The following is a 26913-nucleotide window of genomic DNA, read 5'->3' as shown; positions in this document are numbered from 1 at the left end:
ATGTTAAAGTCAAACTTGATAGAGAAGCAGCAGTTTGGACATATTTCTTTTCTTTTTTCGGTACCGGGGATCGAACTCTGGTTCTTGCGCTTGCGAGGCAGGTGGCAGAACCACTGAGCTACATCCCCAGCAGCATTACTATTTATTTCCCCAGTTTTATTTATTAAGTTTTAAGCTTTTCCCATTTTATTTAGATATAATTAGCAAATAAAATTGTATATTTTTATGGGATACAACACGTTTTCAGGTAGAACATTTAAAACACTGGCTCCAGTAAAATTCTACACATTGCATTTGAAACAGTAAATGTCCCTCCTGTCTTCTTTTTTCTTCTTCTTTTTTCTCTCTCCCTTCCTTTTTCCTTTCCTTCCCTTCTCCTCCTTTCCTCTCTCCTTCTCTTTCTTTTTTCCCTTCCTTTCTTGCTGGGGTTTGAATCCAGTGCCTGGCACTGGGCCACATCCTTCACCCTTTGTGAGATAGGATCTTGCTAGATTGCCCAGGTGGTCAAGAGCTTGTGACCCCCCCGCCTCAGCCTCCTGAGTGGCTGGGATTACAGTTGTGCCCCACTGCTCCTGGCTCTCCATCTCTGTAGTCTGAAACAATCCAGTCCTTTTTCTTCTTAGAATTGACTTTTTTTTTTTGGTACTGGGGACCAAACTTGTGTCCTTGCACTTGCGAGGCAGGCAGCGGAACCACTGAGCTAAATCCCTGGCCCTAGAATTGACTTTTTGAAGAGGCGAGGATAGATGTCTTACAGGATGCTGTACGCTTTGGAGCTCTCGTTTCTCAGTCTTTTAACTTGTTTCAATTCTTTAAATGATATTCGAGGCCAGCTGCAGTCCCTCACCTGCTCTTAGCATCAGCAGTGCCTCTGGAGAGCAGAGGCAGCTACCAGAGCTCACCAAGGAGAGTGCTTCCCTCAGAGTTGTGGTTCATTTCGTCTGTTAGCTCTGTGCCCCTCCGTGGTGTTGCTATGATTTTATCTGGTGCTTGGGATTGAGCCCAGGGCCTTGTGCAGGCCAGGCAAGTGCTCTGCCGAGGAACTGCCTTCCAGCCCCAGATAAACGTTTTTGCAGTCAATATAGCTTTTCTGTAAGAGTTGTCATAGCCATAACCATCGTCCTACCTCTAAGTAGAAGTCCCTACCAGCAGAATTTTAGCACTATCTATAGTTCAAAATAATTGAGAAAAAAATCAATAAATACAACATAATACTACAAAATTATTTGTCTACTGAAAGACCTGTTTTGAAAATTTATAGGTTAAGGCAGTCAAATTGTAGTTGTTATCAGTGAAGCTTCAGGTATTTTACTTAAAAATGTTTTAGTAATTTACTTGAGCTGTGTGCACTGGTACACACCTATAACCCCAGTGCTCAGGAGGCTGAGGCAGGAGGATCTTGAATTTGAGGCCAGCCTGGGCTCTGCAGCAAGTTCAGTCCAATTGTGGATTACATGGTGAGACTCTTGTCTCACAAAAAAAGTGTTTTAGCAACTTACATAAAATGTAAAATGTGAAAGATACTTTTTGCTGATCCCTTGGAAATGAAAGTATTGACATCTAAAATAACAGCCTATTTTATTGTGAGTATTTGAGAAAAACGTACATGTTTAGATTTTTAACTGTGTAGCCTGGGAGAGAGCTGATGTTTGCAGGCCAAAGTTTTACAAAATTTTCTGAACATTTTAAGTTGGAACTGTAATTCACCACATTAAAGCGCATGTCTTTGACGATATAAATCTGTGAATAAACTGTGTTAAATCTTTTCTTCCTAAATGAATTACTGTGACTAGGCAGAGAAGATGCAGTGTCTCTGAGGAGCTGGGAACTGAAGTAAGGAACAGTAGGTCGGGGGCTTTCTATGCGCATCCATATTTCTTCCGCGGAAAGTCTGAGAAGCCACGCGAGCCTGTCTCCTGCTGCGTCGCTGTTTCCTCCCAAGCCCTTCTTCATGGGCCCCCTTTCTGGAGGACAGGACTCTGCAGACTGTGCCAGGGTCCTGGGCTTCTGCTCGAGCCTGGTGATGGCAGGCATGGCTCGGAGACTGGGCCAGGGCAGCACTGGCGTGGTTGTCACTCGTAGCTTCTCCTGGGTCTCCCTGCTGGCAAGTGGCTGGCATTTGCCTCCTGCTGATGCCCTGACCTGTGTGACACTGCACCAGGTCCTGGGCCAGGCCCTTATCGGCCGTCCGGGGTTGGCCCCTAACACACTGGAGAAGGGCGAAGTGAGCATTTCTGCTGGCTGCAGCGGGACAGACACTGCTGAGCCATGGTGCACAGGGCACAGTGTGGAGGCCTCCAGGGCGTCCCAGGCATGGCTCGGATTTAGTGCCCGACGCTGAGAGACCCAGTGGGCTTCGCTGGCGGCAGCGTGATGGCCGAGTGTGGCACAAGGGAACAGCGTCTGCGCGGACTCGCGGACCTTTTAGGCCTCCTGGAGCTGCGGGGCAGAATCAGCTGAGAACCAAGCCAGGCCCCAGGACAGCAGTGGTGGCTCCGGTGCCATCAGATGGGAAGCCCTGCCACGTGGGTCTGCCGAAGGGAGGACTGGTGGAGAAAGCCTTCCCGGCCCTCCCTCCTCTCCTTTCCTAGGAACTCGCCTTCTGCACAGTACCTGTGTAAACACCTTTCCAGAGAGGAGGGATTCTCCTCGCACTGCCTCTGGGGCACAGGGAGGCGAACACAGCCCGGGGCCGGGAGGCAGGCCTGCGCTTGAGCAGGGGTCTGGGGAGCGGGGTGGGGGACCTGCAAGGGGCACAGCGAGTGTCATCGATGCCCCCATCTTAGCTACGGAGCACAGCGCGTTGCCTGCAGCTGGTTAGCTCATGCCCGGCCTTGGCAGTGGCCCGAAGTTAGTGAGGCAGAAATGCCAGAACTTCTGTAGCTTATCAGAAAGCTCGGGAAAGAAGGCGCTGTCTGAAATCACCCAGCACGCGCAGTCTGCTCAGCTGCCCACCGAGTCTCACCCAAGTTCACTTTCTCCACCAAGGCCTGAAGAGGTGCAGCTGGGTCCCCGAGTGAATGGCCACCTACTGGGGTCTCAGGGTGGCAGAAGCCAGGGCACAGCACTTAGCTGTCCGTGAACGAGGGATTCGGTCCACGTAATGAGCTCAGGCCAGGGTGGTGAGGGCCACGCTGGTCCTGGGGTCCCAGGAGAGGGACGAGTCAGATGGGGAGTGTGCCCAGGACCTGCTTGGTGACGCACAGGTGGAAATGTTCTAGGTTGGATGACATCACACCGGCTTGTCACCGTATGGAGAACTCGGAGCCTCTCAGCTCATTCCGTGAATCAGCCCAACTCGTTGCCAGGGCTGGGGTCGACAGGAGGCCGAGTCCCTGTGAGGCAGAAACCTTCAGCGGCGTGGGGCTGCACGGTGACCGACTTCGAGGTTTCCCCTGGGGCATTCTGTCTCTTGCCAGGGTAACTGTGAAGTGAGAAATAAAAATACGGTGGGGGTTTTCAGATGCTGCCTCGGGGCTGGGGCATCATCCAGGAACCCGCAGGGTGTCCTGGTCCACTTGCTGTCTAAGTGGGAACTTACTGGGCTCTGGCGGTGACCAGAATCTTGTTCAGAATTCGCCTCACACTGGTGTCTGAGGGTTTCTTCTGCTGATGCTCTGACCTCAGCCACAGCGGGCGGCCCTGGACAGCCGTGGTCCCGAGACACTGGTTAGGGCGATCGCCTCAGTGGGCAGGACTTCGGGTGGTTTACCTGGCTGTCCACCTCGAGTGGAAGCAGAGACGACTGTGTGTAGATTTGCACTGATTCAGTCACAGTGATGAAAACGTTCGCTGGTCGTCAGGGGGTTTGGAAAGAAGAAGATTGTGAGACTGCTGACAAGTTTGAAGGAACAGCTTTACGTGGAGCTGTGGGATAGCCCGGAAACAAGGATTTTTCTGATTCACCCAGACGTCCACCAGGGGGCAGCCTCCGCCGCGGCTCAGGAGACAGGGCGGTCGGTCCGGCTGCTGGGCAACTGTGCAGCTGCTCTGCCGTGGAGGTCCAGGGTTCACTCCCTGCTCCCTTTCCCGTCTTTCATTTCTGCAGGGCCGGGGACTGAACCCGGGGCTCCAAAGTGCTAGAAACGCTGTCCCACGGAGCTGCACCCCGGCCTCCCTCCTCTTGTGGCCGGTGGCGGCCTCACTGGTCCCCCAGGTGTTAGGTACGTCGCGTGGGGTCACCTCCCAAGGCTGTGTCCAGCCCAGACCCTTCCCCTACACTGTAAACGCACCTGTGCCCTCCCACGCCAGCAGCTCACCGGTGCCTCTGACAGGATCAGAGTGCCTGTGGGGCCCCGTCCTCAAACAGCTCCTGTTTTCCAGATCATTTTTGTTAGTGCCTGTTAATTTTACAGAATATTGGTTTCAATATGGTATTTTCATGCATGCATATGTTTTGATCATATTCATTTCCCCACTGAGCTCCCTTAACCCTCCTTCTTCTTGTCTAATAATAGTCTCCCTTCTGCTTTCATGTCATCCTTTCTTTTTTTTGGTACGGGAGATCGAACTTGGGTCCTTGCACTTGCGAGGCAGGCGGTGGAACCACTGAGCTAAATCCCGGGCCTAATGTCATCTTTTATTTAAAGTTCCCGTGTTAAGGAGAACATGTGACACTTGTCTTTCTGAGTCTGGCTTTCTTCACTCCACACGAGGGTCTCCAGTTTTATCCATTTCCCCGCGAATGACACGATTTCATTCTTCTTTACGGCAGTCATACTCCACTGTGTATATATGCCACACTGTCATTGTTCATGTATTGATGGGTATTTGGGCTGGTTTCATGTATTGGCTATGAGGAATTGTGCCATAATAAACACGAATATGCAGGAATTTCTATAGTATGCTGGCTTTAATTCCTTTATATACCAAGAAGTGATATAGTTGGGTCATGTTCTATTTTCAGTTTTTATGTCTATCTTTAGTTTTTTTGAGGGACCTCTGTACTGTTTCTATAGTTGCTATACTACCTTATATTCCCACGATCATTGTTCCTCTTTCCTCACATCGTCAGCATTGTGTGTGTGTGTATGTGTGTAGTTTTGGGAACTGAACTCAGGGCCCTCACACTGAGCTTCATCCCCGCCCTTTATCGAGACCGGATCTCGTTAAGTCGCTGCGTTGTGCAGACTGGGGTTGAACTGACAATCCTCTTGAGTGCTGGGATTTCTGGTGTGCACCATCTGGCCTGGTTTGTTTTTTGCATTCTTGATGATAGCCCTTCTGATTGGGGTGAGATGGAATCTCAGTGTAGTTTTGACTTGTCTTTCTCTAAAGGTTTTGGGCTTTTTTCTGTGTATATATTGGTCATGTGTACCTCTTCTTTTGAGAAGTGTCTGTTCATTTGCCTGTTTGTTGATTGGGCTATTTGGTTTTTTTGGTGCATAATTTTTTGGGAGACTGGCAAAGGTTTTCTTCCATTCTCTAGGCTGTCTCTGCACTATATCGTTTCCCTTGCTGTGCAGAAGCTTTTTAATTTGATGTAATCCACTTGTTAATTCTTGCTATTATTTCCTGTGCTGTTGGAGTCCTATTTAGGAAATTGTGTCTACACCTATGACTTCAAATGTTCCCCTGTTTTCTTCTAGCAGTTTTAAAGTACTTAGGGCTCTGATCCACTGAGAATTATTTTTGGAGACAGGGTCTCACTACGTAGCCCAGGCTGGCCTTGAACTCAAGTTGATGCTCCTGTCTCAGCCTCCCGAGTGCTGGGATTATAGGCCTGAGCCACTACACCTGGCTTTGTAGTCTAATTTGAAATCAGGTATTGTGGTGCCTTCCAAAAGGCTCCTTTTCTTACAATTGTTTTGAAGGTATTCTCAGGCTTTTGTTTCCATATACATTGTAGGAATGTTTTTCTAGTTGGGGATTTTGATGGGGATTGCCCTGCCTCTGCAAATGGCTTTCAGTACCATTCCAGACATCTGGGTTCTTTCCAGCTTGCAGTGTCTTAAATTTCTTTCTTCGCCATGCTGTAACTCACTGTAGAGGTTTCTAACCTCTTAGTTTAGGTCAGTTCCTAGTTTTTTAAAAAAAGCTATAGGGGGGTGTTTTTCTGATTTTTTTCACACCGTGTTCATTACTGGTATATAGAAAAGCTGGCGTTTTAAATGCTGAGGACCTTCCCCATTTCTGCTCACGGCAATTCCATACTTCTCTTCAGCTAGTTTGACATTTTGGGGGTCCTCTGTAACTCTCCTCTCTCTCCCTGTCCAAGTTTGCTTTTTAGGGTATAAAGTTCACATTCACAGTTCACGCAAACCCACTAACCTCCTCCGTTTCCACTGCTCGCCTGTACAGGCGAAGCTCCCACATCTGGACTGCACCAAGTGCCCGCCGCGTGCACCCTGCGTGCTCCCCGCGTGCTGCCCTCTGCTCCCCGCGTGCCCCCCCCCCCCCCGGTGCTCCCGGCATGCTGCTCCCTGCTCCCCCTTGGCCCTGTGTCCTTAGTTCCACCGTGAGCACAGCAGCTGCAGTGACCTTTGCAAAAGAGAAACCACCTGCGCTCTCTTCTCTCTTCCCTGTTTTCACTCCACCCACTCGGGGAAAAGGTCGGAACCGGAAACCTCCCAGCGCTCAGGCCTGCGCTCTGCCGACCTCTGCCACAGCGGGGCCCGTGCTCTCGGGCTCGCACACTCGGCCTGGCTCTCCCCAGAGTTCAGCGTCTTGTGAAAGCGTAAAATTCATGTTTTCTTGATACCTCAACGTCTCCGCAAACAGGCTAGCACGCCGCCCAGGCGCTGCTGGCCCGTGTGGTAGATAAAGCTGTCACAAGCCCCTCGGCTTGCCTCCCAGTTACCAGCAGAACCTCAAGTGGGTTTTTAACAATATTGATGATTGACTGAGACAGGGTCTCTCTCTAGTCCAAGCTGGCCTCGAACTCACGCAGTCATCCTCCTGCCTCAGCCTCTTGAGTGTGTGCCACCACGCCGGCTTTCCCTCGCGCATTTTGCTTGCACTCTCCCTCCAACCTCAGGGAAGCGCTGGCTAGGGGACCTCCACGAGAAAAAATCCTATGGAGCCGTTTTATTTATTTATATTTTTTTCCTGGTACTGGGAATCGGAACTCAGGACCTTGTGCTTGCCAGGCAGCCGTGGCACCACTGAGTTACCTCCCTGGCCCCTATGGAGCCGTTTTAAACTTCCAGAATTTAAGAGAGAATAAATTTGTGTTGCTTAGCACTAAGTTTGTGTTAATTTTTCATAGTAACAAAAGGAAACTAAGCCTATAGTATGCGTCTCTACATAGTTCAATAGTCCACGAAGATTTTTTTTTTTTTTTGTCCTGAACACAGGGCCTCACACTCAGCTATGTCCTCCGCCCCTTTTAGTTTAGATTTTTTTTTTTTTGAGGAAGGGTCTCCCTTTGTAGTTCAGGCTGACCCTCGAACTCACGATGATCCTCCTGCCTCAGCATCCCGACTGCTGGGATTACAGGCGTGTGCCACCACACCCAGCTCTAGCCCTTTTTAGTTTTTATTTTGAGATAGGTCTTGCTAAATTGCCCAGGGTGCCTTTTACTTGTGATCCTCCTGCCTCAGCTTCCTGAGTGGCTGGGATTACATGTGTGTGTCTCTGTGCCTGGCAAGGCTGGCAATTTTTGGCTGTTTTTGTTTCACCAGTGTTTCCCAGATGCAAAAAGAATGAGTGCGGAGTGTCTTGCTCTGTCCTTGGACCACTCCCAGCAGGGCTTCAGGGGAGTTACAGGGCGTTTTAGATCAACTGGGGGGGGGGGGGCTGGACATGGATGAGCCCTGGCGGGAAGAGTCACCCTCAGCCCAGGCAGGTGGAAGCTGAGGCTCGGGACATGTCAGGGTCACATCCTGTGCTGGATTCGTCCTGGACTTGGGATGGCGTCGGGGGGCCAAGCCGGAGAAGGGCGACGGAGCCATCTCCTCCCGGAAGCTGTGACCCCCACAGCCAGTCTGACTCTCAAGAGGTCGGTCCCTGTCACCGGAGTCTCACCGCTGCCTCTGAGAAACCTCAAGCTCCCGCCCTGTACTTTGGTCGGTGGGTGGCTGGGAACTGCGGCTGTGGGGTGGGGACCAGGCAAGCAGGGGTTGTCCTGTCCCCCTGTCTTGCTGATGGCCCTCCAGAGTAAATGCAAGAAGACAGTGGAACTGAGATGCGGCTGGCGCCTGTGGTTCTGCACCCAGCTCCCTCTCCCAGCCACGCTGTGAGCCGTGACCTTTTCCAGAGTTGCCTCAGCTTATGGCTACCGTGCAGTCAGCTATGAAGAATCAGGCTCCTACCGACTGTCAGAGCACACTAAACCCTGGGCTTTGAGCTGTGGCTGTTCGTACGCAAGGGCTCTGAGTGCTGAGACTCACCCCTCACGTCCCTCTCCTGTCTTCTGGGCTCTTCTCTTCCTTCCACATTTCCCTTCCCCTGCGTCTCTGCCGTCTTCTCCGTACACCTAGAGAAGAAAATGTAAGTATTTGACAATACTAGGATAGCAAAGGCCGTTCTAACAACCCCAAACTATGGGGTCCCCAGCCTCGAGCCCCAGTCTCCTGCAGGGCAACACAACGCGAGGTGAAGGAAAGAAAGACACGGAAACAAGACTTAAACGGGAAGTGCAGAGGTGGGATGGGCTACGCCGAGCACGCGGCCAGGACCCCAAGCCACCAGGGCCGTCTGTGTTTGTGGACGATACAGGCGCGGGAGAGAAAGGCGCACGGGACTCTGGCATCGGGCGATACCAGCTGACACAGGCAGGGCTTGTAGAAAGGAGGATCAGACAGACTTGCGGAACTGAGCAAAGCTATGGTTAACTAGGCAGGTGCTGAAAACAGTTAAGGGAGGGCAGCTCTGGGATGGAATGTGGGGGAGCCCGGGCGCTCAGCTGCGTGGTCTCACCAGGGCCCCGCCGCTTCACAGGTCAGATCTTGGTGCGGAAGCCGTGCGGACCCACGCGCCATCCTACGCGCTCCTGGGAGTCACGCAGGCTTCCTTCCAGCCGTGGGTATGGTGCAGCCAGCTAAGGGGAGCGGCTGCTCCGTATAACCGCCTGCTCTGGCTTGAGTCACGGTGCTCTGCCCCAGCAGACCAGGAGCAGCAAAGGAAAAGGCGGATAGACTTAACCATCGCTATTTGAAATTTCGGTGTAGCAAATTTTTTTCAATATAGAAAGTGTTATTATCTATAATATCTGTTGAGAGGTTTAATACATCAGTAGGAGAAGACCCAGGCTCCTCTGAATGAAGATGGCAGTAACCTAGAGAGCCACAGCATGAGGATGGTACAAGCCTGGCTGCCGAGCCCCACCATGGCTCCCTGCTTCCCTCACCGCTCAGTTCAGCCACGGCAGGTAACCTATTAGCAAAACTAAATAAAGGGAAAGACAAATAAAACAAAACTCCTCCCCAAATCAACCAACCAACTAAACAAAAACCCCACCGAAGTCCCCACAAAACTCCTACTGTGCCAAGCCATTGAAAATTTGGAGTTTATTAATTTGTTAAAACAACAACAACATAACCCTAATTAATATACATTCAGCACTAACAGCCAGGTCAGAGCACTGACTTGTTAAGAGGAGAAAAGCCAAGTTTGTCAGATTCAAGATTAATGTTTTAACAGATTTATTTTAAAAAATACTACAATAAGACTTTTAGCAACCTAAAGTAAAATCATAGAATGTGGCCAGGAAATTCTTTTATTTTGTTTTTCCTAAGAGATAAATTTTATTATAATATAAAAATCTTAGGAATGACAAATCACGAACATTCCATTTTTTAGTAGACAAAAATGTTTCCCTTCCTAAAATGTAAACATTCACTAAATAAAGCTGGCGTTAGGATGAGGAATACTCTACTGTTTCACTCACTTTCCTTGAGTAAAAGAATCTTAAACTTTTGGGCCGGGGATTTAGCTCAGTGGTTTTGCCACCTGCTGCGCAAGCGCAAGGACCCGAGTTCGATCCCTGTACCAAAAAAAAAAAAAGAATCTCAAACTTTTGTAGAGCTTTGGCCATAGGACCAGGCTGCAGGGAAGGTCTGAGATACCTGAGAATCGAGGGCCTTCCTCACGCCATGCTTGCGGGCAGCGGCCAAAGGGCTTCCCTGCAGTGAACCCAGGGCTCTGGCTCCTGGCCAGCACTGCTTCAGGCTGGAGCAGCAACCTGCAGGGCTTCGAGAGCTCTGCAACCCCCTGAGAAACCACAATCCTCTCCAGTGGCCGTGTTTTACCTTTTCCTTTTTGAGACAGAATCTCACTATGTAGCCCAGGCTGGCTTGGAACTCCTAGTGATCCTCCTGCCTCAGCCTCCCGAGTGCTGGGATTACAGGTGTGCGCCCCCACACCCGGCCCCATGTTGAGTCGTTCCACCAGGCACTGCAGGGCCTCACACCGGCTCCGGGTTGCAGGGCGCTGGCTCCCTCCCATCGGCTCCAGGAAGTGAAGAGACCCAACAGCCCTGGTTTACTGACATTGAGGCACATGTCCTCCTCAGAGTCACCCTTGAGGTCAGCAGATTCCAGGATGCTCCCGGGGAGCTTCGGGGACGGCTCCACCAGGGGAAGCAGCTCGGCCCGACCAGTGTTGGCCGGCTGGCTCTGCTGTCGCGCAGTGTCCCCATCAGACCTCACTGGCCCGGCTTGACTCGCTCTGGTCTGCCGGGGCTCTGCAGTCCCAGGGTCGCGGTTCCCAATGGAAATCATATGACAGAATATTTGGGTGATGTCTACCTGAAAGACCTTAAAAAATTACAGAATACAATAACACTAATGCATTTGAGAAAGTGGTGAAGTTTGAGGGGAGAAAAGGCAACTGCTTTCCTGATTTGCAACTTGCCTGGATGCAAAGATGTCAGTGGACATGAACAGCCAGAGGTCTGGCAGCAGTGAAGAGGACTACGACCCAAACTGTGAGGAGGAAGAGGAAGGGCTGAGGGCCCTGGGCACACAGAGGACTGCAATGTGGGGTGGCCAGCGGCTGATGCCTTTCATCTGGAGGAGCACCGGTGCACCTGCTGGGCCTATAAGGGGTCCGAGGGTGCCCTCAGTGAACACATGACCAGCTTAGCCTCTGTCCTAAAGGTGTCTCATTCGGTTGCCAACTTATGTTGGTAAGTTTCCGCTGGCAAGAATCAGAGGTGTCAGGCAGATAGAAGACCAATCCTGCTCAGCTGCTTGTTGGAGCTCGAGTTCGGCCCAGTCCATCAGGACATGTTCCCACAGCCCATTTCACCGCTGTGCAGTGTGTGCAGTTTGTGCGGAAGGAAAACTTACCCCCCCCTGGCCTCAGCACCAGTTTTGCTGCCACTGCCCAGAGCAGCACTGCTCAGTACTTGTCAAGGACGGCGTGGGCATGGGAGGCTCTTGCATGGCTCAGGACTGTCCACTCCATACACCAGAGGACTTTGTGTTTCCGTTGCTTCCCAGTGAAGAACTGAGAGACAAATACAGGCGCTGCCTCTTCAGGACTAAGTGGAGAGCATTACCAGCTCCAGCTGTGTCCAGGCACAGACGGCCCGTGGTTGTTCAGGTACAGGAGCCCGGAGCTCACCGAGTGCACTGCAGTCAGTGCAGCGAGGTCGCTTTGAGAGTCCTCAGATGTTCACGGCCCACAGACTGGCCACGCTCCGGAAATGGCTCACGAAGTGTGCAGGTGACTCTGGCACGGCCAACTACGTCACTGCTCGCACCGAAGGCTGTCCCAGTGCAGCATCTGCAGTGAGAGGAATGGAGGCCGCAGGCACACGCAGGGCTCCAAATGTGGGCACGACTTCTGCTGGATGTGTCTAGGAGATTGGGAGACACACGGCAGCGAGTGGTGAGTGCATTCGGTACAAGGAGAACCCTGACACTGTCCGCCAAAGCCAGCGAGCCCAGGCCAGGGAGGCCCTCAAAAAGTACCTGTTCTATTTTGAGAGGTGAGAAAATCACAACACAAGTTTGCAGTAGAGGCCCAGATATACAGCGGATTCGTGAGATTCCGGAGAGGGTCATGAACAACTGTGGGACTGGGATCAACTGGCAGGACCAACAGATGCTGCCAAGCTCTGGGCCAAGTGTCGATACCCCTGCAGCGCACCTGCCCCTATGCCTACCGCTTGGAGTCTGCCCAGGAAGAAGCTGTTTGAATACCAGCAGGCTCAGCGAGAGGCTGAGATTGAAAACTTCTCATGGAAAGTGGGGCGTGCGGACAGCTACACAGAGGGGACTTGGAGGACCAGATGCATCTAGGAGAGCCGCGAAGGAGAAGCCTGCTAAAGGATTTCCATGACACTTAAGTCGGAACACGGATGTGCTGGGGTGAAGCTGTGGCTACAAGGTCTCCCGGCTGCCACTGCCTGCTGCAGGCTCTGCCTTTTACGACCCAGGTTGCCGACAGGACCCCGCTCCTGAGAGACACTGGCAGCACACCTCTCAGCTGATTTCTGTTCTCTTCTCATCTTTTGCTTTCTGTTTCTACCAGGGTAGAGTCCATGTTGAATTGACCTCTCTTCAGGACTTTTAATTCTTCCTGGATGGTTGTTGGGAGGGAGGGAACTTTTTTTCTGAATGGCTATTAGCAAAATTAGCTCATTATAACTTATGTAATTTTCAAAGGTTGTATAACTTTTTTTTAAAGGCAAACCATAGGATAACACAATGCCCTTTTAAAAACTAAACTGGCATTGGAGTGTTTTTTTAAATTTTTTTTTAAATGCTCCTAGGGCTGGGGATTTAGCTCAGTGACACTGCACCTGCCTCATGAGCACAAGGTCCTGAGTTCGATCTCCAGTACCAAAACAAACAAATAAACAAAAAATGCTGCTAAATGACCTCACCTCCTGGTATTCATGCTGAGCCTGAAGATGGTTCTTCACCTCCTTCCTACTCCCTTTCTCCTCCATAAATTGGAGACAATGTCTGTTTGACTCATACTCTAGACCCCGATGGCACAGCCCCGGGAGACAGTTACATTGTATCCTTCCCTGTTCCCTTCCTGCACAGGCCATAATTACAAAACAACGACGCTTCGTCCACCTAGGCCGATAGCACTATTTGCCCCACCTTCTCTTCTTGTTTGCCTTCTGCTATAAAGAGTACGTGGTGCTCCAGGCGCCCATTAGCTCCTAACAAGCTATGGGTCCACCTGGTCCCAAACTTCAAGAATAGTCATGGTTTTTTCATTTCTTCTTCATCTCCCACCGCTCTCCCCAGCTGCAGACCCGGTGTTGTGTGGGTCAAGGCACATGCCCTTTAAAAGCCCACCTGTGGAGCATAAGCTGGGGCCGGGGACTCACTTGCAATGGGCAGGATGTGGATAAGCAATGGGACATGTGCTTTGGGGCCTCCAGGGGCGGTGCAGTAGGCAACTGAGGTCACAGGACAGGGTCCTCAGAGGTCCCCAAACCAGAGCCAAGGAACCGAAGCCCACCCTGGCAGGAGAGCAAGCTGCAAGGCCCTGAATCCCATCACCAGAGGGATAAAGGGATTTAGTAAAAGGCAAAGTTGTTAGAGCCCACACTGAGAAATAGAGTGGAAGCCTATGGAAAAGGTGCCCTGGCACCCAGAAGGTAACAGCCCATTTTATAAGTGGAAGGTATGGGCCAGTTTTTTTTTTTAACAGGTAAGAGTTTAAGTATTTTTTGACTTCTCTCAATCTGTTCCTTTATGTTAAGATCAAGTTTTTGCTCTTTACTTTCTAAACTGAGCCAATTGATGGACTACAGTAATCCTTAAGGAATTTTGGGTTCGATGGGTCTGGAAGGAAAGCACAAATTGACCCATGGAATGAGGATATGGATAGCCTTGGGTAACTTGAACTGTGTCCCAGCAGCCACAGCCTGTTGGGTTTTGGTTTTTTTTGAGACAGGGTCTCACTGTGAAGTTAAGACTGGCCTTGAACTTGCAGCGATCTTCCTGGCTCAGCCTCCCAAGTGCTGGGATCACAGGCGTGCGCCACCACGCCTGGCTGTCAGCTTTTGGGACCCACAGAACATAACACTGGGTTACAACAGCCTATCCCATACTTTTCTACTATACATCTGTACTTTAGCACAATAGTAGCGGGCTGTGCATCTCAGTAGCTGTGCCTGGGGGATACAGGAAGCCGTCTTTGTGGTTACTGTCTTGGTGCAATGAATGGCAAGGTGTGTGCATGTGTGCAAAAGTGTCAAACTGGGATTTTGTTTTTGGTACCGGGGATCGAACTCGGGTCCTTGTGCTTGTGCAGCAGGCAGCGAAATCACTGAGCTACATCCCCAGCCCCTCGAACTGGGATTTTTACCCACATAATGCTCCAACAGGTTTTGTGTATGTTTACCTGGGCAGCACAGGGAGGTAAAATACACCCACACCACTCTTTTGTTATAAAAACACGTATTTTACAATAATGGAATGTGGGTGACTCACAGTAGCTGCACCTGGGGAAAGCGAAAGCTCATCTGTGCATTCACCCACTTGGCAAGGTGTGTACAGGAGCTCCTAAACAGCAACAGGTGAGTTTTACCTGTGCCATGCTCATTGCTAAATTTCTGTGCATTTAGGATTTATTTTAACAAGTTTTCTTTTGATTTTTCTGGTAGAAGTAGCCCAATTCAATATGATGACAGATGAAAAACCAGATTTGCAAGTTTTGGAGGTCAAAAGTGAAGGTGATAATGGACGTTAGCCATGTGAGCCAAAGTTCCTGTGACAGTGACGTGGAGCAACGATCAGCTGATACAGGGCCGGGGATTTAGCTCAGTGGTTTCACCACCTGATGAGCAAGTGCAAGGACCCAAGTTCGATCCCTGGTACCAAAAAAAAAAAAAAACAATCAACTGATACAGACACAGGGAATGCAGACCTCCTTGATTCAGTCGAAGAAAACAGCAATGTGGGTGCATATTTGACTAGTCAAAATGTTGCAAAATGGTCAGGCAACCAAATGGAATGATCTAATGTTAGAATTAGGTCCAAAAATAATAATGAGGATCTTGGCAGGGGTGAAACCTATTGGCCGGAATGCCAGCACTGCCATTCAGTGTTGGAAATTGTAACAGGCAAAATGCTATAAGATGTTGTGAAATACACAAATGCTGAAATATAAGTAAAACATTCTTTATGCACCAATAGCCATATTCAAAAATATATTTATTATGACACCTCACTAGCTGAACTGAAAACATTCATAGGTCTGCTGTACTTAGCTGAAATTTCTCATGGTAATCGTAGGAACGGAGAAGCAATGGGTCAAAATGTGGTATAAAATGTATGCCCTTGTAGGTGTGAAGACTCATGCTTTCAATTTAGACATTTATCCTGGAACTCAATCATTAGGTCCTTACTCACATAGTAATAAACCAAATGATGTTGTGAACAGACTTGTTGCTCCAATCTTCCAAATTAATCAGAATGTGACATTTGAGAATTGGTTTGCCAGTTTCCAATTGATGTTACATTTGCTAACAGAGCAGAAGTTGACCAGCATAAGAACTGTACATAAGAACGAAGCAGAAATCCCAAATGAAACACTGCAATTTCAAAACAGAGAACTGTATAGTATAATCTTTGGATTTCAGAAGATTTATATTGGTCTTGTATATGGCAAAGAAAAACCAACTGGTACTGCTGATACCAACATTGCACCATGATGAAAATATTGATAGGGAAAACTTGACAAAATGTAAACCCAAGATGGAAACTTTCTACCACAGAACCAAAGGCTTAAAAAAAAAAAAAGAACCAAAGGTAGAGTAAATGTTGTGGATGAGTTACGTAGCACATGATGTCACTCAAAACACAAAGTGTTGTCCAGTGGTTGTGTTTTTCTCAATCCTAAAGTTGTGTAGCATAAATAGTATGATAGTTTACAAAGAATATAACAAGTGCAAAATACCACAGAGAAATTTTCTCAGAGGATTGGGACTGGAATTCATAAGAGCTCATTTACAGCAGAGGAAAAACAAAATATTTCTGTCTAGGAAACTACACAAAAACATTGTGGTGTGGCTGGGGATTTAGCTCAGTGGTTTCACTGCCTGCTGCGCAAGTACAAGGACTGGAGTTCGATCCTCAGTGCCAAAAAAAAAAAAATTGTGGAGCCCACTGGTGACCTGACAGGTGCACAGGCAGGGACAGCACACAAAGACCTACAACAACAGGAAAACCAAACAGATGTCAACCATGCCCTACAAGAAAGGACAGGAAAACAAAACATACGTGCTATCCATGTGGTACTTGTGTATGGAACATGCATTTTTCGTGTGTGAGGACTGCCTTGAGTGTGACAGTAGAAGCAAAGATGATTTCTCTGGCAGACTTGTTTATGTTTGTTATAGTTCACATAAGTTTTTATTTTTATTTTGGTACCAGGGATTGAACTCAGGACCTTGCATTTATGAGGCAGGTGCGGTACCACTGAGCTAAATCCCCGGCCCTTGGCCCTAAGTTTTTATTTCTGATGTTATCTTTTATTTTAGGTTTTGTAAGCAAGTAAACAGCTGATGTGAAAATCTTGATGTCTATTCTAAGTACTCATTACATATCTGACATTGTATTTTATTGATAGCTTATCAAAAATAAATTACATATTCCCAAGATACAATGGAACAGAATAAAAAAGTGAGGTTGCACCGGGGATGTAGCTCAGTGGTGCCGCACCTGCCTTGCAAGCACAAGGTCCTGAGTTCGATCCCTGGCACTGAAAAAAAAAAGTGAGGTTGGCTGGGCATGGTGGAGCACGCCTGTGATCCCAGCACTCGGGAGGCTGAAGCAGGAGGATCACTGCACGTTTGAGGCCAGCCTTGGCTACATAGTGAGCTCAAGTTCAGCCTAAACTGCACAGCAAGACCCCGTCTCAAAAATAAAAAAAAGTGAAGTGTCAGGAAATAGAAAAGAATTGGGCCAAAGCAAGAGTGAAACCCAGCAGGGCAAACACTAAATACCATAGCTGTGTGTCTGGCATCTAGGGCAAAAACCGGTGTGATGTTGGCCCCAAAGGGCTTGGCCAGTCCCACCTCCATGGCCCTGCTAGTTCTGGCCAACATGGCCTCGTGGGCTCCAGCTTTCCTTCGTGAATGTTCTATTTTCCAGGCATCTCTAACTTACTGAAGTCTCCTCTGGAGTTCTGGTTTCACTCTCAGAACTTTATGCATTGTCCTCCTAGGATCTCCCAGCATGGACTTCAATGGTGTCACACATTGCTGGCCTCCCAGGCCTTCCTTTGAAACCTGGATGGAATCCTCCATGACTCTCACACTTCCTGGATTCTTCGGGCCTCGTGCCTGCACACATCATATGGATGATGCCAAAGTCTGCCACCATCTTGAGCAGTAGCTGGGCCCCCTTAGACCACAGCTGCAACAGCTTCTGAGTGCTTGGATGGCTGAACATTTAGAAACATTCCTGTAGGTGGCCTTGAGTGAACAGGACTCCTTTTCAATACAAAGTCTCTCTCTCTCTTTTTTTTTTTTTTTTTGAGACAAGGTTTCACATGTAATCTAGGCTGGCCTTGAACTTGCAGTGATCCTCCTGCCTCAGTCTCCCAAAGCAGTCTTTCAAGCGACTTTGTACCTTTACACACTTGCACCTGTGATGAATGGAGACTGACTAATTTCTGAGATGCCCTCTGAGCACCCTTCCTATTGTTCTGATGCAAAGTACTTGGCTTCTTTTTAATGACACAGATTTCTTCAGCAATCACAACTTCTTTGGCTCCAACATTGTACATGCTTCTTTTTTGGCCAAAATGCAAGTTTTTCAAGTACTTCTGCTGTTTTTCCTCCACATTCTCACTGTAAACATGGGGAAGGCTGCCAGCACCCAGCAGGAAAGTGAGGCTGCCCATCTAACACCCACCTGAGCGGGGACTCAGATCTTTTCAGCCTTCAGGCCAAGAGTAAGCCATGCGGGAAACTCCGGTGCCCAGGACTGCAGAGCTATAGCTGCCTTCCTGACCCAGAGCAAACGTGAGAGGCTGCACGTGTGTTTTTCGAAGGTGCTAAATTTGTGGTAACTTGTTACAAGGGTCTGAGACGTGGCTGGCTGAGTTAAAGCAAGCGTAGGGCCATTTGGAAACTACTGTTGCTCCTCTTCCTTTGTCTTTCCCATACAGGAACACACATCTTGGCTTTTCTTTCCCAGCTAAAACGTGGAATCACCTTCTTCCTCGATGGCCTCTCACACCCTCCGAGCGCAGGCAGTGGCGGGCAGGGCGGGAGGAGGGGGTTCCGGACCCCGCCTCCCGACCCACCTTACCTGCAGGTGCTACCGGGCTCTTGCACGCACGTGCAGTGAGGCCCGGGCGGGGCGCAGGCGGAGCAGGCAGAGAGGGAGGGCGCGGGGCGCGGCAGGCGGGCAGGGGCAGCAGGCCCAGAGGCAGCGAGCGAGTCTGCGGAGTCGCCCGCCTTCTCGGGCCCTCGGCCTCCTCCTCTGCAGGGTGGGAGGAGAGCTGTCCGGCCCCTGTGGGGTCTCAGAAGTTCGGTCACACAACCCACAGCATTTTAGGGGTGCGGAATCCTGTGAAGTGAGAGTCGCCCGTGTGCAGAGCCCGACCCTCTCCTGGCTGCAGGCGGAGCGCAGTTCCCTTCCCTGAGACCTGCGAGGCGGGGAGCAAGCAGTGAGGGCAGCATCCGGGGTGCTAGGCAAAACGCACGGGTACACAAGTGTGGACAGACACACGCATGCTTGTACACACAAACCCACCACGTGCGCTTGTTCGCACACAATACACACACATACACACAGACAAAGGCACCCATTACACGTGTCCCCAGATCTGCCGGTTCAGATCGGAGACTGGCGTATTTGCATTAAAATCTTATAAGACACGGGCGTGGTGGGGCACACCTGGAATCGCGCGGTGCCTGGCAGCCTGAGGCCGGAGGATCACTGTAGGGAACAGGGGAAGGGGACGTAACCAGAACCTCTGCAGTGAGTCCTGGTCTCCTGTGAGCCACGGCAGCACACGGCGAATGACAGGAAAGGTAGAAAAATGAGACTGAGAAGAAGCTGAGCTTTGGGTCTGACCAGTGCTGCTCTGGGCGGCAAAGGCAAAGACCCCTAGCTTACAGCACATCGGGAGAAACAAATGTAACAAATGAAATGCAGAGTTCAGTACCTCACATTAGGATAAACAAGGTGTAACAAAAGGCTGGGGGGAGCAGAATTCCTAGCTCAATGAGGAACTATGCAGATGAAGATTTGGTTCCTCCCAGGGTGTCTCCCTCAGGTGTGGTCTTGCCCTGGAGAATCACAGCATCCTGGGATCCCTGAAGTCTCAGCTGTGACTGGAAGCCAAGGTGGAATCATGTCTGGAAATGCCATAGCTGGCTGGCCTGTAGGCGGAAGAACTAGGCTAACCAAATGATTTTTCCCTAAAATTATCTAGCATTGCTCCCAACATATCTCCCTTTCTTTTTGTTTTTTGTGAAGGTGTTTTTAGGAAAGTAAGCACACCCAACAATGGCTTGTCCCTATGTACTGTGAGGATCTATAGTGTGTTTGACTGGCTTAGCTGTCTATAATAAGCATAATTTTTATTAACTGGGGCTGTGAAAGAATGAAAAATCAAATAATTTTTTTTAAACAATGTTGGCTTAAAAACCTTAAAACTTGTTGAACTCAAATAACTATTGTCTTTAGTTATCTACTGGGTGTTCAAGACCAACTTACGGTGAGACCTATATTAAAGTCAATCTCTTGCTATCTAACAAGGTCAATTAAGTCTCCACAGGCACTGTCTTGGAACCATGCAGAGCATCAGCTCCTCTGTCAAGTGTCAGCCATCAGGATGTCACGGCCTTGCTCGACCGTGTTGCCTTCTGTGAAAGCATGGGAGATTTTTTTCCTCCAGGTGACATTCCTTGGCACACTTTTTGTTGGATCTTACCATTTTGGTGTTCAGCAACCTCCCTGCTCAGGAGGTTGGGCAACTCACCAAGGATGTAGGACCTTGGAGACGGTTCCCTCATGTCCTGGATCTTTTTGTTGTACTTGACCTTGGAGGGCCAGGGCCAAAATATTGGCTGTCATCTTAGCCCAGATACCTTTTTAGTTCTAGTTTGTAAACTTTGGTTGTTGAACGCCCAGAAGAGAAGAAGAATAACAATAGTGTTGTAAGAGGAGTAGTGAAATCAACTATTATAATTTTACCAGGATACTAAGCATTTTGGAATACAGATATAGTTAAACTGTTATTATTGCCAATCATGGTTGTTCTTGTGGTTGAATCCCTAAGTAGCTATCTTTTTATAGGACGTCATCTAAGGAAAATAAATCAGCCTACAAGTGTGCCTGTTATCATAGGTGCTGGAGCGTAAGAGAAGGGCAAATACCTGAATCAAAAGGTTATTACTGTAAACAGTATGTTGGAAGACCCATACAATCAGAGGGCATGAATACCTTTGTACACCAGAAAAGGAGCAGTAATCAATATCACAGTTACATAAAACCTTATGTTCTTCAATGTAGTTTGGTACCAAAACCATCTTTCTAATACCACTCTTTTGTTTATGCCACAGGAATTAATCTTTTGAAGATGACCAATGTAGACATGTCACAATAACATTTTTAGAACTTAACCAATATAAACATTTTATAATAACATATTTAGCACTTAAACGTCAATGATAACCAATGTAATCCATTTATAATAACATTTAGAATTTAAACTTCAATGATAACCAATGTAATCAGTTAATAAAAACATTTTTTTTTTTGGTACTGGAGATCGAACTCAGTCCTTGCGCTTGCGCAGCAGGCGGTCAAACCACTGAGCTAAATCCCTGGCCCCTATAATAACATTGAGACAATATTTTTTGTAATGTGTCTCCCATAAGATTATGAAAATTACTAGGGGTCCCTTTAGTGAATTAAGACCAGAGTAATTATTTTCTGGGTGGCCATTTCTTTATTCACCAAAGGGAGTACCCATGGTCTCTACTTTTTTTTTTTTTTGGTCTCTATTTACTTTGACATATGATAAGAATATATATATATATCTTCTTATTTTACAACAGCTTATTGCAATTTGATTATTGCAAGTAGGTGACAATATACGTTACTTTTATAAAATAAATCTTGGTGGCACTTTGATCAATTGGCAACCTGGGAAGGAGGGCATGTCTTTAATTTAATAATATTTATCTGTAAGCCAACTTAATAATAGGTGAATATCTTTTAAGAAAAAAATTTTTTTTCAAAAGGGGAAAAGGAAAAGAGAAAAGAAAAAAACTTGAACTCAACTGTACAGACGGACAAACAGACGACAGACAGACATATAAGACAATTTATAAAATTAGAGTGCACTCAAGAATATTTGGCCAAATTGAATTATAATATCCCTTTTATGATTTTTAGCTTTATAATTGTATATAAGACTGGTCAAAAACTTTAGTAGTCAATTAACAGAGATCTCTTGAAATTAGAATTGGAAGGAATGCAAGCGCTTTTATACCTGTAAATATAAAAACATTTTCAGGTTGTCCCCCCCTTTTTAAATTTTTTACCATAAATCTACAATTATTCTTCCTCTGGGGGCATCATCTCAGTCCTGGACCTTGCCGTAGATTTGTTGGTCCTTGCTGGTGAGGTGGGTCCCTGAGGTGCAGCTGGCTCATTGCTCTCAGCCAGGGTGCTATCACCCATTCTCCAAGATGTTGGCGGTTCCACCAGCGTGACCCACCGTCTCACATTCCGGGAGGGCAGCCACAAGTTTTCATCATTATCTGTCAGGACACAGGCAAAACCTCTCCCCCAAGTTATTAAGGCAGCGGGGCCATTCCACTGACCTGTTTGGAGATTGTGGTTTGAGTCTTAGCCATGCTATCTCTTTGCCAATGGAGCATAGCAGGTGGTTGTGTGGAACCTGCTACAGGATTCAAAAAATTGAGTACAAAAACAGCTAGATCTAAATGAGCTTGTGGAGGCAGCTGATTTCCTTGTGATTGTTTAAGCAATTGATGTTTGAGGGTGGCATGGGCCCTTTCTACTATGGCTTGTCCTTGTGGACTATACGGGATACCAGTACTATGCTTAACATGCCAAGTAAGAAAGAATTTTTGGGTAAATTTATTAACATATGATGGACCATTGTCAGTTTTAATATTTTTGGGCACTCCCATGGCAGCAAAGGCAGACAAGCAGTGTTGTTGAACATGGTGACCTTTCTCACCAGAGTGACACGTGGCATGTATCATGTGTGAAAATGTATCTATAGAGACATGTACAAATCGGGACTTTCCAAAAGGGAACACATGTCACATCCATCTGCCAAATCATATTGGCAGCTAGGCCTCGAGGGTTAGTTCCCTCAGGGGGAATGGGCCGTGGAATCTGCTGGCAACTAGGACAAGCCATAGTTATCTGTCGTGCCTGAGCTTGAGATAGCTGAAAATCATGTTGTAGTGTCTTGGAGTTCTGATGGAAATAACTATGTGATTCCTTAGCCTGATCAAAAGCAGCAAGGAATCCTATAAGCTGATCTGCTTGTGCATTGCCATAGGAAAGTGGCCCAGGAAGGTTCGTATGTGATCGAATATGTCCAATATAAAAGGGAGCAGTTCTTTGACGTATGGCCTTTTGTAATCTTAAAAACAAGTTTAGTAATTTGGGTTTTAAGGTAGAGCACACCATAGCTCCTTCCAATCTTTGAGTCAAACAAACTGCATAAAAGGAATCACCCAAAATATATGTTTTTTGGGACTGGGGATTGAACTTGGGTCCTTGCACTTTTAGAGGCAGGTGCCGGAACCACTGAGCTAAATCTGCAGCCCAAATCACTCAAAATATTAAGAGTTTGGGAGGGAAAGTTTTCAATCACAAATAAAATGGCTAGCAACTCTGACCTCTGAGCAGAGAGACCAGGTGTAGGCAACACATAACTAAAGGAAGAGCTCCAAATTGCTGCTTGGCCCTTAGAGGAGCCATCAGTGAAATAGGCTGAGGCACCTTGTAATGGCTGAAATTGAGTAATCTTGGGGAGAATAAACCGATGTCACGAAAAAAAGCTGAAACAGAGGGTCACTAGGGTAATGATTATGCGTCCAGTGAAATCTGCAAAGGCTACTTGCCAATATAAAGCAGTCTGTAGCAGCATCTGCATTTGATCCCTATCAATTGGGATAATGATGAAATGAGGGTCAGCACCAAATAACTGTCGGGTATGATTACGTCCCAAGGAAACTATTTTTGCAATTTGTTCTAGATATAATTGTAGAGATTTCACTAACTGGTTAGATAAGAACAACCATTCCATGGGAAAGATCCATTTCTCATACCATTGCCCTATTAAGCCTGTGGGTGAGTGGGGGGGTGTTAAGCACAAACAAATAAACTGGATAATTAGAGTTGATATGAAAAACCTGATGGTTATGTATGTTTTGTTCTATTAATTGTAACTCCTTTTGTGCCTCTGGAGTTAATTTTTGAGGGGAATTAAGATCAGAATCTCCCTGTAATATTTCGTTCAAATTCTGTAATTGAAAAGTTGCTATCCCTATCTTAGGCCTAATCCAATTAATATCACCTAATAATTTTTGAAAATCATTCAACATTTTTAATTTGTCCTAAACTGTATCTTTTGTGGCTTAACCGATTGCTCTGGTAAGAGGGTACCCAGGTAAGTATAAGGCTCAGATAGTTGAACCTTTTTGGGTGCTATGCACAATCCAAAACGCACTAAATCCTTCTTTGCAACAGCAAAGGCCTGTAAAAGTAGCTGTTGTGTATTTGCAGAGATTAGTATGTCATCCATGTAATGTGTTAAATATACAGTAGGGAATAATTTATGAGTAGCTTGAAGAGCCTGTGCTACAAAAAGCTGACACAGTGTGGGGCTGTTGCCATTCCTTGAGGCAACGCAGTCCACTGAAAGAGCTTCATCGGTTCTTTAAAATTTGTACTAGGTACCAAAAAGGCAAATCGAGGTCGGTCACTTGGCCACAAAGGAATGTTAGAGAAGCAGTCTTTTAAATCTATAATTCTAAGCGGCCACTTCTGGGGGATTGCCACTGGGTTTGGTAAGCCAGGGTGCAGTGCCCCCATTGGAATGAGGCTTCCATTGCATGTAGGTCCTGAAGCAAACGCCATTTCCCTGACCTTTTAGGAATAACAAAATAAGGTGCGTTCCAAGGGCTCACAGATGGTTCTAAATGCCCCTTGTTAACTTATTCTAATATGAGTTGTTGTAGAATAGTTAGTGTCTCCTGTGGTAGGGACCATTGATTAACCCAAATGGGATCATTTGATTTCCACTGTAAAGGTAAGGCTGCCTTGGGCAGAGAAACTTCTTCAATAGGCCCCGCTAAAAATTTTGATCATATCCAATTCCAAAGAGATTATTTTTTTGTTTCTGTTCTCTAGGCTGTGTTGTTCCCTGAAGTTGCTTGCCTAATCCTTTTCCCAGTGCATATCCCATTTTAGACATCATCTGTTGGCCCGGTGAAGTTTCAGGGGGCAAAGTAGTCACTATGACTCTCCATTCTTCCAACAAATCTCTGCCCCATAAATTTACAGGCATGGGAGCTATGTAAGGATAAGTATGTCTCAACTGACCATCAGGCCCTTCCTGAGGCAGGGGAATGGAGCTCTGCAAAACTTGTTGGGGGGACCAAGGCCCAGAGATGTTTTAGTTGGTTTTTTTCCCCCAAGATGACAGCCAAACACATGTGTTCATCGCGGACACGTCTGCGCCCATGTCTATCAGGCCTGTAAAGAACTTGCCATTCAATTTAATTTTGCACATGGGCCGGTTTTTGGAAATCTCTTGGGTGAAATAAATCTCTTCATGAGGAATTTCTGGCTGAGGATCCTCTTGGGAATTTTTAAAGCTAACATTATTTAATTGTGGTTTAGGCAAGAGCAACAATTGTGCAATATAATCTCCTTGTTCTATTACCCAAAGTCCTGTGGAGCTAACAGGGACACACAATTCAGGGGTACAATCAGAGTCAACAATAGCTGGAATAATAGTAATGCCTTTCATATTAGAGAGAATTTTCCAAGTCTCAAGCCAATGGTTCCGGGGGGTGGGGGTCCATGAGCTCCTGTGGGGACAGATGCCGGAGTCTCCCCTCCCAGCAGGTGAACTCTCTGAGCAGCAGGAAGATCTATTCCTGAGCTCCCCAGTGTTCCCCTGAGAGGGAAGAAATGTCCCTCCGGACACCCATGCCGCCTGATTCTGTACTTGTGCACAGGTCTGAGCCGGGTACTGCTGACTCAGGGGGACTGGAGCCCTCTGGCCCTGATCCCCTATTGTTTCCGGAGCCAGGGAAGGGCTCGATTTCCGTTTCCCGGCAGCAGTGCACCATCCCTGTCCTATTTGGAGGAGCAATCTTTAGCCCAGTGAGTGCCTTTTCAGCATGGAGGGCAGAGGCCAGGCGGTACCTTGTTTTCTCTGGATGCCTGACTCAGTGGCTCTGGGTCAGCTTGTAAAGCCCCTTTCATTTTGCAGTTTTTTCTGAGATGCCCCAATTTTCCACAATTAAAACATTTTAAATCACTGTGTGTGCCATGTAAATCTTGGGAGTTGGGCCGGGGATTTAGCTCAGTGGTTTTGCTGCCTGCTGCACAAGTACAAGGACCTGAGTTTCATCCTCGGAACCAAAAAAAAAAAAAAAAAAAAAACCAAGCAATCTTGGGAGTTGGCTTGAGCCATCAGAGCCAAACTGTATAAAGGAGACCCAATATTCTGGCATGCCTTAGTATATGCTCCAAGATCTTTAGAGGAGTGAACAGGATTTATTGCCTATTTGCAATCCATACTAGCATTTTCACAGGCTAGCTGTAAAATCAGCATGTCTGCTGCCTGGGAATTAGAAATCTGTCTCCTAATACTTTGTTGTAATCTCACTACAAATTCTGTGTAAGTTTCCACTGGCCCTTGCATGATGTGAGTACAAGATTGTGTCGGTGCACCCTCAACTGGCACAGAAGCCCAAGCCCTCCGCAGGAGGTCCTCTAGCTGGTGGAAGAGTAACGCTGGGCAACAGGCCTGCCTGCTTAAATCCGAAAAGTCACCCATGCCCGATAACATATTGATAGTAACTTCTCTCGACTGAGCATCTCCCTGAGCATTTTTATGAGCCTCTTCTCTGATTAAAGAGTGCATTTCCACCTCAAAGTGGAGATACTGACCGGGGGACAGGCATGTTTTCACAAGGTGAAAAACATCATGAGGAACCAGAGAATTAAGTCTGGAGTACACTGTCCAACAAGCCCACTGTACAGGGGCTTTGGACACCATTAGTTAGCACGCTCTGCCTGAGGTCCTTTAGGATGTTAAAATCAAACGAGGCATGAACACACATGTCCACCTCTGAGTTGTCAGGATCAGGCAAGATTGAGACAGGACAGCACAAAGGGTGTCCCACTGCCTTGCCTGATGTCACAGCCTTTTGCAGGGCACCGCGATAGGGAGGGAGTGGCCCCAGAAGTGGGCTTCACAAGAGGGGCAGCTGGACCTCTGCGAGATGGCTGAGGGGCTAGAGAGTTAGGGTCTTCCTCAGTGAGCTGTGGGGGTGGAGCAGAAGCCGCAGTGAGATGAAAGCAAACCGGAGACGAAGCCGAACAAGCGGAAGCCTGGACAGAAGGGTTGGTGGGGGAGGGGTAGCCGAGGTCTCCTGAACTGACTGAGAGAATCTGAGAGCAGAGCGGACTGAGGGCCAAGTGGGGAACGTTCAGGGGAGAGACGATCACCCCTTCGCCGAGCCTCACGGAGAACGGTACCTACACGTTCCCATGCTATTAAGTTAGTTGTCCCTTCCTGGGGAAAAGATGGGACGTACATTTGTATGTCTTTTAACAAATCTATCACAGCATCCTTAGGTACTGGGTACATAGCTTGCTTTAACAGCGACTTAAGTAATTTGGCAAAGTTACGCTGCTCCGATGACAAAGACTGACCCATAGTTGTAACTCAGCAAAGATAGAAAATTACCCCCAGCTGGACACTCTTACTACCAGGGTCCCTCGTCCGAGTCCGGAAATCGTCCTGGGA

The 26913-nt window shown here is 47.7% G+C and overlaps 1 long non-coding RNA gene and 1 pseudogene across 1 annotated transcript; one reads left to right on the top strand and one right to left on the bottom strand.

Annotated features, from left to right (window-relative positions):
- LOC147828303 (uncharacterized) lies at positions 1-6381 on the bottom strand. The gene is made up of 4 exons (XR_015450983.1): positions 6271-6381; positions 4260-4340; positions 3542-3792; positions 1-3424 (listed from the first exon to the last, which is right to left on the bottom strand). It is a non-coding gene; the product is annotated as an uncharacterized LOC147828303 (long non-coding RNA).
- A 4425-nt stretch (positions 6382-10806) lies between these two features.
- LOC101712245 (E3 ubiquitin-protein ligase ARIH2 pseudogene) lies at positions 10807-12523 on the top strand (annotated as a pseudogene).
- Positions 12524-26913: the final 14390 nt, after the last annotated feature.

The sequence above is a fragment of the Heterocephalus glaber genome, unplaced genomic scaffold, assembly GCF_053883595.1.
Source record: "Heterocephalus glaber isolate CG9 unplaced genomic scaffold, H.glaber_assembly_v1.0 deba00001141, whole genome shotgun sequence".
Classification (NCBI taxonomy): Eukaryota; Metazoa; Chordata; class Mammalia; order Rodentia; family Bathyergidae; genus Heterocephalus; species Heterocephalus glaber.
Note: the sequence above shows the minus strand (reverse complement) of the source record. Positions and strands in the feature narration are given on the sequence as shown.